This window comes from Panthera pardus, unplaced genomic scaffold, assembly GCF_024362965.1.
Source record: "Panthera pardus isolate Hobbes unplaced genomic scaffold, ASM2436296v1 HiC_scaffold_20, whole genome shotgun sequence".
In the NCBI taxonomy this organism is placed as follows: Eukaryota; Metazoa; Chordata; class Mammalia; order Carnivora; family Felidae; genus Panthera; species Panthera pardus.
The window spans coordinates 68553752-68572377 of NW_026526766.1; the positions used below are offsets into that span (position 1 = coordinate 68553752).

The following is an 18626-nucleotide window of genomic DNA, read 5'->3' on the forward strand; positions in this document are numbered from 1 at the left end:
ATGAGGCTGCCTTGATTGTGAGGTAGGCGTTTGGGTGAAAGATGCCACCAGAGCTCGAAGTAGTCATTATTACTAATCAAAGGTGGGTTTTTTGATAGTATGCAAAACATTGTGTAATATTCTTGGAAAACTATAACCATTCCATAATAATTCCTTCTACTTTTTCTATTTGGATATCCTTCTGCCAAAGATTTCTGCCAGAAGATTTCTGAACCAAAAGAGAGAGAGAGAGAGAGAGAGATTGAGAACTAAGACCCCCACACAGCAAGCCAGGCTAAGGCCATCATTGCTGCTTGGAGATGTGGAGCAGTTGTTGGGCCATGGTTTTTAATCCCTCTCAGCCCCTCCCAGTGCTTCCCTCCCCAGGAGGCCTTTCTTTACCTTCAACCAGAGATGGCCTCTCTTCCTCCACACCTTGTCTTCCTGAAGACGCTCCATAGCTGTTTATATGTCTTAATATTCTTAGTAAATGAAGGGATCCTTAATTTTGGAGACTGTGGCCACATGAGTTGGTGGAAAGAATATACGCTCTAGAGATAAACAAGCTTGTGTTCAAATTTTCATGTCACTGGTTAGCTGTGGGATATTAAATAAGCTACTTAACCTTTCTGACTCGGTTTCATCATCTCTGAAACAGGGATGACACAGCCTACTTTGCAAGTTAGTTGTGACAACAGAGTAAGACAATGTGAATGAAGGGCTCTGCACACAGCTTAGTGCTCTGGGATCAGACAGCCTCCCCACTAACTAGCTGGTCATTCCTGTCAAGGTATTTAACTTCTAAGCCTCAGGTTCCCCTTCTGTAATAGAGGGCCAACAGAGCCCTCCTCATAAAGTTTTGAAAGGATTAAATGAGTGAATAAATAGAAAAAGCTTAGCACAGAAAGTGACATGAAGAGAATGCTTGTTAAGCGCTGGCTATTATCAGTGCATCCATTTTGTATCCTTCCATCCCACCTTGATCTTCTGAAGCATCTGGCACAATGCCTGGCAGAGGCGATAGATATGGCTGAACGGAAATGATGTCATGTTGCATGGCTCACCACGTGATCACTTGAGCGTTCATTTCCCCTGTTCCAGTGTTTTATAGTGTCAAGGATTTTTCTTAGTTTTTCCTTGAAATCAATTTCCATATCTAAAAGGAAGTCCTCAGCTAAAATGTCAAGATTTAGAAAGTTTAGAAAAGAAGGGAAATAAAGGTTATGATTGAACACACAGGAGAGAGACAGAAAAGTAGAGAGAGGAGGAAGAGGAGAAGGAGGAGGAGGAGGAGGAGGAGGAGGAGGAGGAAGAGGAGGAGAAGGGAAGTGGCTAAAAGGTGAAGGAACAGAGACCATTCTGGAAGAGTAATAAACATTTGGCAAGATGACTGCTAGATTAATCCTGCCCAGATCACTATGCTCCTCTTACACTCATATGTCTCGGATTTTGGAGATATGGTCACTGCCCCTAGGCTGTGATGGTGGTTAGAAGATGGTTGGCAGCTGGCACATTCCTTACCAGGAGGGTTTGGCATCTAGGAATCTTCCACCAGGATGGATCCAGCCCCACAAGCATTGCTTGTAAGAAGCCCAGTGAAGTCCCTGCTAGCCCCTCAACTCGGCGGCCACAATGGCTCAGAGCACGCTTCTTCAGAAACGAAGTGTGGAATTCTTAGTCAAAATCGTTGGGGGACATGGCCCGGATCCTTCACACTCAGTCTGGCAGCAGAGTCCAATCAAAGGCAATTGCCAGGCCGCGGCCACACTGGTCTTGGCCAGCTCCCTCTGCTTCCAATGAGTCAAGCACACAGGCTGCAGACTGACTTAGAGCCCTGGGTCTTTGTTGCAATTAGAGCATGTAATTGGAAAATCCAAGATGATTCTATTCGGGAGAATTCTCTTTTCACCAAATCCCCAAACAATTCTTAGAAACCATCAAAAAATCCAGAAATCCATGCCTGCAGCTGTTTGCTTGTTTGTTTGTCATCTGAGAACAGTCTCTGGGGAGCATGGGTTAGGAAGAGAACAATGCCACTCTATAGAGCTTTTATTCCTGGATGTAAAGAGAAATCTGCACCTACCCTGGAAGGGTCTTCATGGTCAGGGACATAAAACATTCACCCAGGAGGTTTCATCATACCAGAGCTTTCAACCAAAATGTTAGGTAACTCCTTTGGCCCACCACCAGACCACATACCATTTCCTCGAGGATCCCACAGGAGATATGACCTACTCATCCACACGTGATGGCTCCAGATTTTTGGAAATCATGCTTTAGAGCAAAAAGCAGTTTCGCTTTTCCAAACCTTGCTAGTACAATAGGTCATGTTTCACTTCATTCTTTGACTTGTAAATCTCCTAAGAAAATGTGGGGCTTTGCATTCACCCCTTCCCCAAGATGCTCGGGAGATAGCATATTTGTGATTTCATTGTGTTAAGCAGAATTTCCCAACTTCCTTTCTTCCTTCCATCCCATCCCGGAGTTGGGCTTTGCTCTGCAAGCTTCTACTGAAAAAGGTGCTAGTCCTATGGTCTTGCTGCCTCCCTTGACTCTGCCACAAATGTCCACCTGGTATGTCCCCCCACCCCCTTTTTAATGTTTATTTATTTTTTAAAGAGAGAGAAGAAAGAGAGACAGACAGAGAGAGAGAGAGAGAGAGGGAGAGAGCACGTGTGGGGGAGGGGCAGAGAGAGAAGGGGACAGAGGATCTGAGCAGGCTCTGCCCTGGCAGCTTTGGTGCTGATGGCAGACAGCCCGATGTGGGGCACGAACTTCTGAATCGTGAGATCATGACCTGAGCCAAAGCTGGACGCTCAACCAACTAAGCCACCCCTGTGTCCCTGTTATGTTCTTATTTTGCTCATGGTTCCACTTACCAGCGCAATGCTGGAAATGAGCACTTCCCGATGCTGATTTGTTTTTTGTCCCCCTGCCCCAACTATTCTTCTGTTTTTCTTCTAAGATAACATTTCTTTTTAAAATTTAAAAAGCTGTGCTGACAGCTCCGAGCCTGGAGCCTGCTTCAGATTCTGTGTCTCCCTCTCTCTCTGCCCCTCCCCCGCTCGCACTCTGTGTGTGTCTCTCTCTCTCTCAAAAATAAATAAACATTACAAATTAATACAATTTAGATATACCATACAGGCAATAAAGCTCACAAATCTCAGGTGTACAAGCTCGGTGATTTTTCGCTTACATATACGTCTGTGTTAACAACTATTCTGATCAAGATACGGACCATTTCCAACACCCAGAAGCCTCCTGTGTGTCTCCAGCCTGCCCACCAAAGGTACTCACTATTCTGAGTTTCTTGAATATTCTATCTGTTCTTGAACTTCATCTAAATGGAATCATACAGCATGTACACTTTTGTGTCTCGTGTCCAGTGCTTTACTACTGGGGATTTACCTTCTTCCTTGGCATATGAGGGACACTGAACAAACAAGTAACTGGAATGAATATATAAAAGCTTCATGTATGAAACTGATTTTTAAAAGGACATCTGTTTTTTTTAACTTTATTTATTTTTTTATTTGGAGAGAGTGAGAGAGAGAGAGTGAGCAGGGGAGGGGCAGAGAGAAAGGGAGAGAGAGAATCCCAAGCAGGCTCCCACACTAACAGTGCAGAGTCCAACGTGGGGCTTGATCTCATGAACCAGGAGATCATGACCTGAGCTGAAATCAAGTCAGATGCTTAACTGATGAAGCTACCCAGGTGCCCCTAAAAAGACATCTGTTTTAAAGAAAATACCTTCAAGGTTGGACCAGATCTTCTCTAATAAGGAAAAGAGGGTATTAGTAAAACCATTGCTCATAGGTAACATTACAAACGAAGAATATGAGAGGTATTCCTCAGTCTTATGCCCTCCTCTTTGGCACCCACAATAATAAATTCTTTTGGCTGATAGGTTCACATCAGTCTTTCTTTTTGGATTATTATTTTCAAAGACGAGTCTGACCCCAGGGAAGGGGCACAGCTCTGGAGTCTGGCTGTGTTGGCACCACTGTGAAATGGGTCAGAGAACCTGGTCAAGACGCTTCCTAGTTGTGTCTGGGGGGTTACTCAGCATTTCGACCTCAATTTGCTAATCCACAAAAAAATGTATGGAGTGGATTAAAAGAAAGAATCAATAAAGGCTAAAAATTTGCACTGAAATTACAAAGCACTACACAAAGACTACTGCCATAAATTAGTTGTGATGGTTTGCTTTATGTGTCAGATTGGCTGGGCCATCGTGTTCAGGTATTTGGTCGAGACGTTATCCTGGATGTTTCTGTAAAAGTGAGCTTTGGAATTCATTAACATAAATCAGTGGACTTCTGAGCAAAGCAAATTACCCTCTGTAATATGGGTGGGCCTCATCCAATTAATTGAAAGCCTTAATAGAACAAACACTGACCTCCCCAGAGCAAGAATGAATTCTTTCAGTAGCTAGCGTTTGACTTTGAACTGCAACTCTTCCCTGGGTCTCCAGCCTGAAGGTCTATCCTGTAGATCTGGGACTTGCCAAGTCCAGCCTCCACAATATATGCACCAGTTTTTCATCTAGTTTACTGATACTAATGTTTACTTATTTTGTTTCCACTGTTATTTCAGATGACATCTGGTTTATTATTTCTTTTCCAAATCACTGAGGGATAGATTTGAATCACATTTTTGTTTGCTTTTCATTGACGATATTTCAAGCAATAATTTTTCTTTCCACTATTGCCTTGGCCACCCTCCATGAGAAAGGAAAGGGAGATAACTTTTTTGTAGACACACTGTACTGTCCTCTGAGTTATGTTGTTAGTGACATTCAGGAACATTACTTCTCGCCACCCCCGTGGATTTTGGCATGCTTTGCTTATTGGTCACGTTTCTAGACCTGTTGGGTCCCCGCTGGACATACTCTACCCTCCATGATACCAGAGTCATGCTTAAATTTCCCTGGAAGATTCAGTGTATACTCAGGACTCTGGTTCTATTTGAACGGAGAACACTCAGTTTTGTCTGGTGCCTACAACCCCTCTCCCTTCCTACTGTAATGAACTGATCAGGTCAAAATGTGAAACTTCCTGACATCTCTGTGGTCCTCCCCTAACACAAAGTTTCAATCCAAACTTATTTCCTCCAACTGCCCCCTCACTTTTTCTTGGTCATCTCAATCTGACAGCCTCCCAGGCAAAGGCTACACCCAGTCCTGCCTTCCCACTCTATGGGGCCTGTGGAAAGGGAACTAATGGGCTTTGGAGGAGAAATTCTGTCTTCTTACCTTCTAGTGAAGGCCCCACCCCTACGTGAAGGCCAGTTGTGTCTCCGATGACCGCAAAGCAGGTCAGGGTTCTGTCAGACAAAAGGAAGTGGGGCCACTGTGGTCAGTGTCCTTTGTCATAAAAACTACCGTTCATGTTCTGGGATTGCTCACTCAGACTCACTCATACATGAAAAAAATTCCCGTATGATCAGAATTCGGTAGCTTTATTATTTTCATCTAACTTCTTTTGGCATTATGAGTTGGGAACATCATGGATAGAATTTCAGCTTACAATGCAGTTCATCTCAGGCCTCCACGAGCTCTCTTCCTCCTCTTCCTCCTCTCTTCTTATCCCTTTCTTCTTTTAAAGAAGGTGTAGTGGGATAGGACACAATTTCCCAGATTTTAAACGTAGTTTTTCCTGATGTCAATCAGATCTATAGAAATATTTCCTTTTGTATTTGTAGCAGGTGTTTTTCAGTTCTTTGATGACTGTGTTGCTCTGATATCTGTAGATTTTGAAGCATGCTAATCTAAGCCACTCAAGCAAACGTTAATCGCCTAAAATGGCGTCATGTGTTGTGTGGCCTCGGATGGTGACTTATACTCTCCATGCCTCACTTTCCTCATTTGTAAAGAAAGGACAATAATATTTATCTTTCAGCGGAGTTGTGGTGAGGATTACAATTAATGTTTTTTTTTAATGTCTTATTTACTTTTTAAAATGTTTCTGGGTTTGTTTTTTGTTTTTTTGGGTTTTTTTTGACGGAGAAAGAGAGACAGAGTGCGAGCGAGGGTGGGCCACTGAGAGAGGGGGAGACACAGAATCCGAAGCAGGCTCCAGGGTCTGAGCTGTCTGCACAGAGCCCGACGCAGGGCTCAAACTCACGAACGGTGGGATCGTGACCTGAGCCAAAGTTGGACGCTTAACTGACTGAGCCACCCAGGTGCCCCAATTAATGTTGTTTTTTTTAATGGCTCCTTATATCATTAGCTTTCATACTTACAGATATATATTTTTGTGTTTATCAAATACTTCATTTAAAAAATAAATAATGTTTGTAAGCACTTAGTGGTTACCAAGCCAGGTATAAATTCAAACTGTCTGGCTTTTACGCCCTCTTTACCATGTCCTATCCATGTGACCCTGGGGAAGTTACTTAACCTCTAAGCCTCAGCTTTGTCAGCTGTAAAATAGAAACACTTTGACTTACTGCTTTAGTCTGTATCAGCTTTGGCCTTAGTGACCTTCGACAGCAGGTTAATTCCTTGTTGTGGGGGCTGTCTTGAGCCTTGCAGGAGGTTTAAGAGTCTAGTAGTCTCTACACCAGAAACAATAGTTCCTCCTTCCCTCGTTGTGAGAACCAAACCATCTCCGGGCATTGCCACATGTCCCCGGAGGGGAAAATCACCCCTGGTTGAGAACCACTACTCTATGGAGACATCTGGAAGGCATCCGCCTGGCACATTAGCACTGTGATTATGCCTTGGGCTCAGACCCATCTTTGCCATTTCGGAAAAGCCACTCAAACTCTCTGAGCATCATTTCTTCATTTTAAAACGGGAACATCATTCCTATTGGGTCTGCCTCACTGAGCAAAAGTTAAACAACAGCTCTGAAATACAAATGCCACGTCAGCCATCGAAGCTGCCGACAGCTGCTTTGACACACTTAGTACCATGGGCGGGAGGGTGGGGGGATGGTTTGGTAAGGAGGCTGCACGGCTGAGTTTAAATCCCTCCTAACACTCAAAGTGCCTGGCAACATTGAAGCACTCAATACATTTTAGTTTCTATTGTTATGGCTTCTGTCTTGCAGGTGAAGAAGCTGAGGCTCAGAGAGGTAAAGGAATTTGCCCAATGTTACCCAGCACGGGGCATGGAGTCAGGGTTGAACTCAGAAAACATCAGCTCGAAAGTTGGTGCCATAGCCACAACATTTGTGTGCTTCCCAACGGTCACAAGTGCCATGATTTAAATGACAGCAGCCCCTTCTGCTAGCGAAGGGAGCTGTCATTTATAAAATAGGCCTCTGTCTTATGGTTGGGCTTGTACCACAGGACAAAAGACTAAGATAATTCAGATACTCTTCTCCTGCTTTCAATTCAGAAGAGACATCTCCCTCGGAACCTCTTGAAGGAAGCTGAAAATGAAAGGGCAGAGCCAGCCCCACCTCCATGCTATGAATCACTCAGTTGGAGGGCTGAGCTATGCCTTCCACATCTAAGCTCTTATTTTTAACTTTGCAAGCCTTGGTTATTCTGGCTTCCTAGGGAAAACCCCCCTGGTGCCTGCAGCCTCACTCAAAGTCCAGGCGAGCCTCTAGCGGGCAGAAGGGGAGCACGGAGCACGATTGTCCTCTGAGCCAGCTTCTACTGGGGGAAGTTCCTCATCTCTGGGAGTGCTAAAGCCTCAGCTCAACAGCCACCATCACCCCTACCTCTTGTCCCCAGACATGCTCAGTTCATACTCACTCAGAACTTATACCTGGCATTCGAGAGGGAATCCCCCTCTGGGTCTGGTCTGGACTTGGAAATTGTGTGGAGCCAAGGGAGCTTTTTCGAGCTTCCGAGTTTTGGTTACGTAACCCTAAGAAGGGCAGCCTACCCAGGGCACAGGGTTCCGTACCGGCACACGCCGCTTCTGTCCTAAGACTCCACTCTGGACCCAGGACTCCGGGGCTCCACGCAGCGGAGAGCGTGGGCAGCATTTGACATGCAGCCACAGCCCCCTTTCCGACAGACCCCGTCACGTGGAAAAAGAGGAAGTGTCTGTGAGCTCATGTCAGTGCCTCCAGGAAGATGCCCGGCAAAGTCCTGAATGTGTCGGGGAGTGGAGTGTGGGGAGGGGAGGCGTGAACTCTGGAGTCGGAGAAACCTGGGTTGGGAATCTCTGATCCAGCCACACACGAGCTGTCTGACCTTTACTAATCCTTAGGAAGAGTTAGCTTTGTCTTTTTTTTTTTTTTCCTTGTTTTTGCTGAAGCATATTGAGAAAGTTACTTACCCTCTCCAGCTGTCTGTACCATCAGGTAATGCTACCAAACTCAGATGAGGTGAGAGCGTACAAACATAGCACAGCACATGGGGGCGCTCAGTAAGTGCTGTTTCCTGTCCTTCCCCTGGCAAATCTTTGTGGAGCACCTGCTGGATGCCACCGTCCTGGGCCCAGGCTCCGGAAGGTCACCACTCTGCACGTTATAACGCCACAAGGATGGGATGTGCGGACGGTACTCACCTCAGCATTAGTCCCTCCTCCCACAAGCACGCCACACTAGGCAGGTCATCTGCCTTCTCCGAGTCCAGGTCTCCTTGCTGTGACACAGGCAGAACATTCCCAGGGTGGTGGTGACTCTGTGACATCGCATACCTAACGCAGTGCCCGGCGCGGCGAATGAGTTAATACATCTGTGCTTTGCTTCTTCCTTTCTACCATCTGCCAAGAACTTGAAACCGCTCAGAGATGGGGAACTTTTGAAACTCTTCCCATTGTTACCTAAACCAGGACAAATACTGCTCCTCCTCCCAGCAAAGTTCATTAGTAAGATCAGGGGCTCCTCACAACAGCTGATACAGGTCACCATGTCTGTCTTCGATCTTAGAGGCGCTCAACTCTGGCCATCAGATCACCTAGGGGACCTTTAAGAAGTATCAATGCTCAAGCCTTTCCACAGAAGGCTTTAATGGACAGCCAGGAATGAAAACCACTGGCTCTCTTCCAGGGGTTCATTTTTCATTTGAAGGCATGAAAGCTCAGAGAAGTTAACTGTCCTTGAGGACAGTCAGCTACTACGGACCCTGGATTGGAGTCCAGGCCGGTTGTCCCCAGCAAAACAATCTTCCCAGTATCGTATGTTCTCTGTCACTGTCTTGGCAACTTTTAAGCATTTGATTGGTTTGTCTGATTCAAACAATGAATGGGACTTGAGGAGGGGGTCCCTGGAGTTGGCCTCCATGGAAAAGAGAGAACAGGTCTCTCTGACTGGCTCAGAATTCCCTGGAGTATCTTCATTCCACAGATAATTCCTGAGACATCTGCCATGACCCATGCTCTGGGCCAGATCTGATGATGTAGCATGAAGGAGACATAGGGCCTGTTCTCAAGAAGCCCAGGGCTGGTTGTTAGGAGCCGAATTGTATCCCCATCCAGAATTCATATGTTGAAGTCTTAAACCCTAGTGTACTTAGAGATAGGACTTTTATTTTATTTATTTGGAGATAGGACTTTAAAAAGTAATTAAGTTAAAACGAGGTCATTAGGGTGGGCCCTGATCCAACACAACCGGTGTCCTTGCAAGAAGAGGATGTAGCTCACAGAGAGAAGGCCATGTGGACACGCACGGAGGAGAAGATGACCGTCTACAAAAGCCAGGAAGAGGCCTCAGAAGAAACCAAGCCCGCTAACACCTTGATTGTGGACTTCCAGTCTCCAGAACTGTGAGAAAATAAATTCATGTGGTTTTAAGCCACCCAGCTTATGGCGCTCTGTTATGGCAGCCCCAGCAAACTCTGTACCCTGGTTCTAAAAGGGAGACAGACCAGTAAGGAATTGGCCGATGAAAATACCCCACAATAAACATCAGGATGGTCATGAGCTAGGGTTCATGGGAGCCCAAAGGAAGTCTCCAACCCTGGAGGGAGGGCTTGGGAGGCTGGCAGAGAAGACTCCATGGAGAGGAAAGACTTAAGCTGAGCTTTGGAGAAGCCTTGGAGAAGGAGGAATTTGCTGGGGGAAGAGGGAGAGTGGAAGTCAGGAAAGCAGACTAGGGAATGTGAAGTTGCAGAAATGTGAGAGAGGATGGCCTGCTGAGCCTGTACGGTGGGTCAGGGGATGGGGAGCGTCATGCGGAGGCGACAAATGAGGCTTTGAGGTAGGCAGAGGCAGGTTATCTGAAGCCTTGTTGGGTCCAGGTAACGGGCCAAGCTTGGATGAACGGGAACCCACGAGGGGCATTACGCAGGGCAGTGCCAGCTCAGGTTTTGTAACTGGTCACTCGGAGGCTGGATTGGGATGGTAAGAGCAAAGGCAGGAGACCATCGAGAGGCTGCTGCTGCAGTCCTAGGGAGAAATGCTAGGGGTAGGAACTAGTGCACAGGTCCAGGGCGTGCAGAGGACCTGGTGAGTCCTCTGGTGGAGCTCCAGCAGAGAACCAGGCAGGTTGGAGAAATGTGTTTTTTTAAGACACTGTGGTTGATTAGGTGAGGCAGGTAGAAGGAGGAGGGGCGTCAAGGACGACTCTCGGGGCTCTGGCTGGGACATGTGGGTGGACGATGGTGTCAACGCTAGAGAAGAATCGTCTTTCCCTCCTGTGTTAGGCAGCTCAGGCCGCCATACCAAAAGTCCCTAGAATGGGAGGGTAGGCAACTGTAATTTATTTTCTCACAGCCCTGGAGGTGGCAAGTCCAAGGTCAAGGAGGCAGTATGGTTGGTTTCTGATGAGGGCTTCCTTTCTGGTCTGCAGATGGCTGCCTTCTCACTGTATGCCCACATCACCTTTCCTCAATGTGTGCTTACAGAAAGACAGAGAACAAGCTCTCATCGCACCCTAATTACTCAAGATCTCATCTCACCCTAATTACTTCCCAAAGGCCGTATCTCCATCACTTTGGAGTTAGAACTTCAACATATGAATTTTGGGGGATACAGTCAATTCATAAAACCTCCCCACTAGAAAGAGAGAAATAATAGTGCCACATATCCCAGTGAGCTCCCTGTTGCACCTCTTTGATGATTTCAGGACGAGGTCTGCAAGCACATTTGTGTCTCTTCGTTCATTTATCCTTCCATCCATAAGGGGAGGTGGTAGAAAAGGAGCCTCCACAGGCAAGTTGTGGGTAAGCTAAGAGTTAATAGTGAAGACTTTTTTCTGACACAAGCATGGAAAGCCAGATTCCTGAGGACTCAATATTTGACCTAGAAATGGGATGTTGGCTGGATCGGATGGCCGCCTGCTCTCATGGATCTCGCTGTTTCATAGATCAAGGGGCAACTCATCTGGGAGGCTGGGCTCAGGTCACGAATATCTTGCTTCTGGACAGGAAGATCCCTAGGGATGACCCCATCACTCTCCTCTTTAGGACAGGCGTTCATCTAATTCACCAGGCAGGGGATGGTTTGCTTGCCTGACGCCTAAGCTCCTGGTCTAAGTGAGCCCAGCTCAGTTTCTCAGGCTGCCAGAAATTGTAATCCAAGTGAACCAAAAGCATTTAACCTGTCTGACATAGCATTTGCTAAGTCCAAAGACATGCAGGCTGAAGGTCATCGAACAGGAAGACATTTTTTCTGAAAAATGAAAGCATAGGGCAAAGGCTTTCACCTCAGACTCTGCTCTCCCTTCCTGCCATCCCCTGGGACCTGTGCTTGCCCAGGGTTATCTATGGAGTCACCAGGTCCATATGGAGTCACTGCTGGTCAGAGCAGTGAAAGGGAGAGAAGCCAGGGATTACTACAGTTCAGGTCCTCGCTTGCTCCGTCTCACTCAATTTCCTCCTAACTCTTTCTTTACGAAGTGGCTGTGGGAGCCCATCTTACAGTGGAGGAAACTGAGGCTCTGAGAGGTGCAGGACTTTGCCTAAAGGCAACAGGCTAAACTTGTATTTGAGCCTGAAATCTGTTCGGCTGCTAACTCTGTGCTCCTTTCACCATCCCGTATCACCCATTGGCACACACATAGCACTTTCTATGTTTCCTATTCTCCTGTAAGTCATGGCTATTAAGATCTAGACTTCCTCTCCAGTAGAAATGAACAGTTTGGGGGCAATGACCTTCTTGCTCAACTCTTCATTCCCCACCAGATTCAGCAAGGGACCCTATAAATAGTAGGCACCTGAAAATAGTTTTCTTTTATTGATTTAAACATCTAGATGCGCATATACCCCATGGTTGGTTCTGTCCAAAGGCCAAAACCCAGAAACTCTGGGTGGCATTTTCCTGTACCCTGAGCTGATTGACTGTCACCATCCCAGCTGTATTTCTTGCCCCTCCTCTTGGGTAACAGGAGCATCTTTCAAGCAGTGAATTCTTCTACCCAACAAAGCTCTAATCAGAGGTACAAAGGGATGCTATGTTATCTGGGGCAGGTTATATAGGACAGTGGTGCTTTGGACTCTACAAATTCCCAAATCTATGTTGCAAGGTCTGTTTTCAATCTTCAGGCATTGTAGGCATCTCCTGGGGCTATAAGAAGAATGCTCTCATTTCAGGACACAGTATAGCCAAGAGCCAACTTGGCAAGGGCCAGAGGGATATAAATTCAGAGTGACAACCTAAGGAACATGGTTTTAATAGAAACATACTTCTATTTCTTCTCCAATCACATGTCGACTGTCTGTTTGCATGGGGAGACCTGAGCTAAAATGAGGATTGTCAGAATTGGTAATTGAGGGGCTCTGCTTTTCCCCTAATGCTCCCCTGTCCTCCAGATGACAACTATGAGAGATCACTTGGGTGGCTGGGGACTTAGTGAAGTCAGAATTACAGAGCAGCCAGGGCAAATGTAGGTATGATTTCCTTTATGCCATGGGGTACAATTCTGACAAAGTTTATTTGAGAAAATGCTAAGGAATCCCTGGACTATAGTGGTCATGTGCTAGGTGGCAATGTTTCAAAGGTGAATAGGATACCTTTTTAAGGAGCTCGTGGTCCAATGGAGGACATGTAATTTACAGACATGTAAAGAATTACCTTCATTAGCATTGTGAACGTCTCACAAGTGACATCTTTGGGCATAAGCTGGGGAGTAGAGAAAAGACAACAGAGAATGCCTGGAAAGGCTGAACGGGAGTCTTCAGGATGAACAAGGGAGAAAAAGCATTGTGGGAAGATGGAAGAATTAAAAAAGAATGGAGTGTTTGGGGGTAACTAATGTAATAGAGCTTGGCTGGAACCAACGTTGTGTTTTCAGGCATGGTGGGGAAGTAGGAGATGTCCCTGGAGAACTGGATGGAGGCTAGATTACTCACGGCCTCATGCACCACACCAAGAAGCTTGGACTTTCCCCCTTGGCAACAGCATGGGAATAACATGGTCAGAGGCACACAGTGGAACAATCCCTGTGGCTGCAGCGTGAGGGCTGAAGGAGACCAGGATCCAGGACAGAAAAGGAGCAAAAACAGGGCTGATGTGGTGGTACAGGAAGGGGGTGATGGTGATCGGAACCAGGACAGGACAGTGGGACTGGAGAGACAGGAAGGACCAGGGAGATAGATAACCAAGAGGCATCCTTCAGAGACTGTTAATAAATCCTCTGTAGCCTACCAAAAACTTTCCAGGGCACCAGGACCTCAACATGGACATCCTTCTTACTGCAAGATGACTTCATACAAGGAAATGCAGAGGTTCAGAAAGGAATACATTCTCATGTACATACAGGGTTTACTGTTTATAGTGCTCCTTCGTGTGTACTATCTTATTCGTCATTACAGGAGTCCTGAGAGGCATACATTATTAGTAATGTATTTAAAATTATGTTCTGATTTTTCTGATCATAAAAAAATTACAGAGGGGTGCCTGAGTGCCTCAGTCAGTTCAGCGTCTGACTCTTGATTTCAGCTCAGGTCACAATCTCATGGTTGGTGAGTTTGAGCCCTGCGTCAGGCTCTGTGCTGACAGTGAGGAGTCTGCTTGGGATTCTCTCTCTCTCTCACTCTCTCTCTGCTCCTCCCCTGCTCGCTGTTTCTCTTTCAAAATAAATAAACATTTTTTTAAAATTATGGAAGCAATAATGGTGGAATGCTTAAAATAGTTTTACAAAAAAGGAGGAGGAAATTAGAATTGCCCTAGTCCCCCAGATTAATAATGAGTTCATTTGTTGGTAACCAGTTGCTTATAACACAACATTCAGTGAAAACATACAAAATGACATTTCAATCACAATTTTATAACAATAACAACAAAAGAGATTTTTCTAGTTTTTATTGTGGTTATAAAATTGGGATTGGAATATAAATAAGTTTTATTCTTTTTTCTTAGCATTAGATTGCAACCCTTTTTAATGTTAGTAAATCAAATTTGCAAGTCTAATTTTGCATTGCTGCATAGTAGCCAAACATATCCAAACACAAGGGTGTGCTGTAATTTATTAACACAATTATCTGCTAATAGATGTTGAGGGACATGTAGGTTATTTCCATACATGGAAATTTTTGCTTTCATAAATAAGCTTTGCTAAACACCATTTAACATACATTTTCCTGCCGTTTATGTCTCAATTATTTTCTTACAGTCAATTCCTAGAAGTGTAATCTCTGGGTAAAAGGATATGTGAATTTCAAAGACTTGATGCTTAATTGTTGACTTCAATCCACCACACCCACCCACAGTCAATGAGCCAGCTTCTATTATCTACCTTCATCAGCACTGATCATTATCTTTTATTTATGTATTTATTTATGTATGTATGTATTTATTTATTTATTTTGATGTTTATTTATTTTTGAGAGAGACAGAGACAGAACGTGAGTGAGTTGGGGCAGAGAGAGAGGGAGGCACAGAATCTGAAGCAGGCTCCAGGCTCCCAGCTGTCAGCACAGAGCTGGATGCGGGGCTCAGACTCACAAGCTGCGAGATCATGACCTGAGCTGATGTTGGACGCTCAACCGACTGAGCCACCCAGGCGCCCCTGATCATTATCTTTTAAAAAGCTTTGTCAATCTGATACACATAAAACCATATCTCATCATCGGGTTACCTGGAGTGTCCTTATTAGTGTGGTTCAATGCTTTTTCTCATTTTACAGATGAGGGGATTGAGGGTTTGTGACTTGCCCCTACCAGGGATCCAGTAAGCAGCCCAGAGTGGATGTAAGCCAGCCCACGCGGACTCCCTGAGCAGTTGACTCCCCGCTGTGTGATACTGCTCCTTTGGTGTAGGAAGAGTCGCCTCGACTTCTCTGTGTTGACTGGGTTTCCTTTCATTGAGGTCATACCCTCAGGAGCTCCTGGCCTGCATGTCAAGGCAAGAACACACCCTTCCTTCCGAGGGGCAGTGGCTCCCGCAACCTGTCAGGGGACTCAGCAGTGGGGACAGTTCACACTGTGCTCTGGGTGGAGGCCATGGGTATGGTATGTGCTTAGGTGGCTGGTTCCTATGGAACTCCTGGAGAGAAAATGACATGAGGAACGGAACCCCATGTCCCTCGGAGAAAACCGGGCTGTCGGCCCTCTGCCTAAACCCTTCTTCGCTGCCTCGGTGCAGGCTCTGCGGTCTGGCACATAAGGCCCTGAGAGCTGGCCTGGCCTGCCTCCACCACAGGGTCCACGTGGGCTGTCAGGTCAGCGCTGTTGGTTTCCACTGTGCGTTTGCCTAGTCTTCCTGTTTCTTGTCCTTCCGGCCTCTGTTCCAATGTCTCCTTCTTCAAGAAGCTGTCTGCCTTGTCTGTGCTATCACAGCCTTCTGAGCTCAGTCACCTTAAATTCCGCTCCTGGGGGACGCCTGGTTGGCTGAGTTGCTTCAGTGTCTGACTCCTGATCTCTGTTCAGCTCATGATCTCACGGTTTGTGAGTTCAAACCCTGTGTGGGGCTCTGTGCTGACAGTGCGGAGCCTGCTTGGGATTCTGTCTCTCCCTCTCTCTGCCTCTCTTTCTCTCTCAAAATAGGTGAACTTAAAAAAAATTAAAAAAAATTTTTTTTTAACCTTTATTTATTTTTGAGACAGAGAGAGAGACAGCATGAACAGGGGAGGGTCAGAGAAAGAGGGAGACACAGCATCCAAAACAGGCTCCAGGCTCCGAGCTGTCAGCACAGAGACCAACGCGGGGCTTGAACCCATGGACCGTGAGATCATGACCTGAACCGAAGTCGGCCGCTTAACCGACTGAGCCACCCAGGCGCCCCCCAAAAAAATTTTTTTAAATAAATAAATAAAGTCCTCCCCGGGAGGTAGGACTGGTTATGTGTCTGCTTTTCTTCTCAAGGGGAGAGAACACGTCCGACTCATCCCTGAGCCAAGCACCCACACAGCCTTGGCCAGGGGGTCATACGTTCTAGAGGTGCATGGACTGCATGGGTGTTGGAAGTGCCACAGGGAACATACAGGATTCCACCAGAGACTGGCTGCAGATTCTTTCATTCACTCGCTGTGTGTTCACCGAGGGCCACGGTAGGCCAGACACGATCGGGCACAGCGACATGGCACACAGACACTCCCTGTTCTGGCACCTAGGCTGTCGTGTTTCCAGCAGCTGTGAGTGTTGGCAGACCCTCAGCTGTGTCCCTCTCTGGGAACGTCCTAGGCTGGAGAGAAGTGCCTGGCCCCAGGTTTCACTCCCTCCCTGAGGCAGCCTTCATCCAAGACAGGTCGATGGGAGGGTCTTGTCTCAGACAAGACAACTCTGAAGGGCCTTCCCCAGCTCACAGTTTCCACAGGACCAGCTGAGTCCTTTGTTGCTAGTGCATTGCAATTCGGCTTCTCCATCGGCCCAGACCTGCTCCCCCCACGATCCCAGAGGGCTTGATCCCAAAGACGCTCCCCAGTAAAGTCCTTGCATGGCCATCTCCATCTCAGAGTCTACTTGCTGGGGGTCCCAACCTGTGACAGTGGTAACAAAACAGACATGCTACCTGTTCTCACAGAGCTTCGAAGCTGGCTTTGTCATCAGATCCGCCTTCATTTCTCCCCAAGGATAAACCAAGAACATCCAGCCCCATTATAGGTGTGCTCATGGTGACACTTGCCATTGGCCCGAGAGCAAAAACCCTTGCCGCCACACCTCTCCCTGCAGTCATAATTAATGCAAGAACAGGGCTGACTTTGCAGCTTACGATCATTCATATTTGTTCCATAATAGAGTGTCCTCTGTGTCCCAGGTCCCTGCACTGGTGCCAGGGACAAAGATACATAAGGTGTAGCTCTTGACTTTTAAGACCATCTGCTGGACGGGAAGATGGACAAGTAACCAGACAGTTGGGGACATACAAAGGATAAGGGCCCCAGTGAAGTCGGCAGATGCTGTGGGAGCTCAGAGGATGTGGTGATGGCCTACCTAGGGTAGGGTAGGGTTCCCAGAGGGTGCCAAGGAAGGGTTCCCAGAAAAACAGAAGGAGGGGAGCAGGGTGAGGGTGGTGTTGATGAGATAAAGAAGGAGAAATAAATTTCAGATTGAAGAAATGTGTCATAAAAGCACAACTAGGTAGGGGTGGGTGAACAAGCACGTTCGTGCCCGTTATTCATTGAGCTCCACCACATCTGAATGAGGCTGTCTGTAGGGATCCTTATCCCTACTTTATAGACAGAGAAACTGAGGCCTGGAAGGATAACAAGCTTACATGCAGCCGCTGGACTTGAACCTCAGTCTTCCGACACCAAATCAATGGCTCTGTTTATTACCCTGCCCAGCAAACACTGGGTCTTTTTTGCAGTGGCCAGCATTGTGCCCAAAGAGGATTAAAAGGCATATAATATCAAGGCTCAACTCCTGATGTGCTTGCATATAGCATCAAAAAAAAAAACCAAACCACGATAAGGTCATGGGACATATTCTGGAATAAAGGTTCATGCAAATGCCCTGGGATCATGGCAGAGGTAGGCCCCAGAGAACAGTGCTTAGCCCTGTTTAATATTTGGTACCAGTGATTTGGACAAAGACATATAAAGTCCGCTTATCACATCTGTGGCTGACACGCAGCTGGGAGGGATAGAAAAAAATGATTGATGACAAAATCAAACTTCTAAATGATCTCAGTTGGCTGGAACGATGAGCCAAATCCAGTGAGATGAAGTGCAGCAGGGGTCCATGTGAGGGCCAGCATTTCCCTTCGAACAATCAATTGTGAGAGAACAGAAGGGAGCCCGGCCCAGCCCCCGGCCATAAGGGAGAGATCTAGGGACTTCCCCAGGTCTCAAATCGAACTTACACCAAGTATTTAAATTAAAAGTGTAACAAGCTAGCACACCCTTAGTCTGTGTGAAGATTATGGTCAGAGCTGTGGCTCACATTTAATGGGACATTTCCTGAATCACTTTGGAGGTGGCCTGATTGGGGAACAGCATCTTCAGATGGAGAAGGAAGCTACTTTTGTATTTCTTCATCTGAGCAATTCTCAATTCTCCCTGTGCACCTGCCATACAGCCGGTCCTGGACAACATGGAATGTTGGTCTAGGATACATTGGGATCTGGCAGAAGGACTTGCACTTACATTCTGCCATTCATCTGTTGTGTGACTCTGGGAAAGTCATAGAAGCTTGCTAGGCTTCGATGTCCTTATAGAATGGGTGCATTCATCTCAATTTCATAAGGTCTTGTGAGTAATGAATGAGGTCATGTATGTAGAACGCTAGACACAGGGCTTAGCCTGAAAGTGGTATTAAATAGCACATACTATTTACTATCCAGATAGATCCAGAGACATCTACAATAGGCAGTAGGACCCCAGGTCCCTTAGACTTAGGTTTAGGGTGAGGCCTTTAGTCTT

The 18626-nt window shown here is 46.5% G+C and overlaps 1 long non-coding RNA gene across 2 annotated transcripts in view; it reads right to left on the bottom strand.

Annotated features, from left to right (window-relative positions):
- Positions 1-18626, bottom strand: part of LOC128778627 (uncharacterized) — a 124176-nt gene that overhangs the window by 105155 nt on the left and 395 nt on the right. The window lies entirely within an intron of this gene.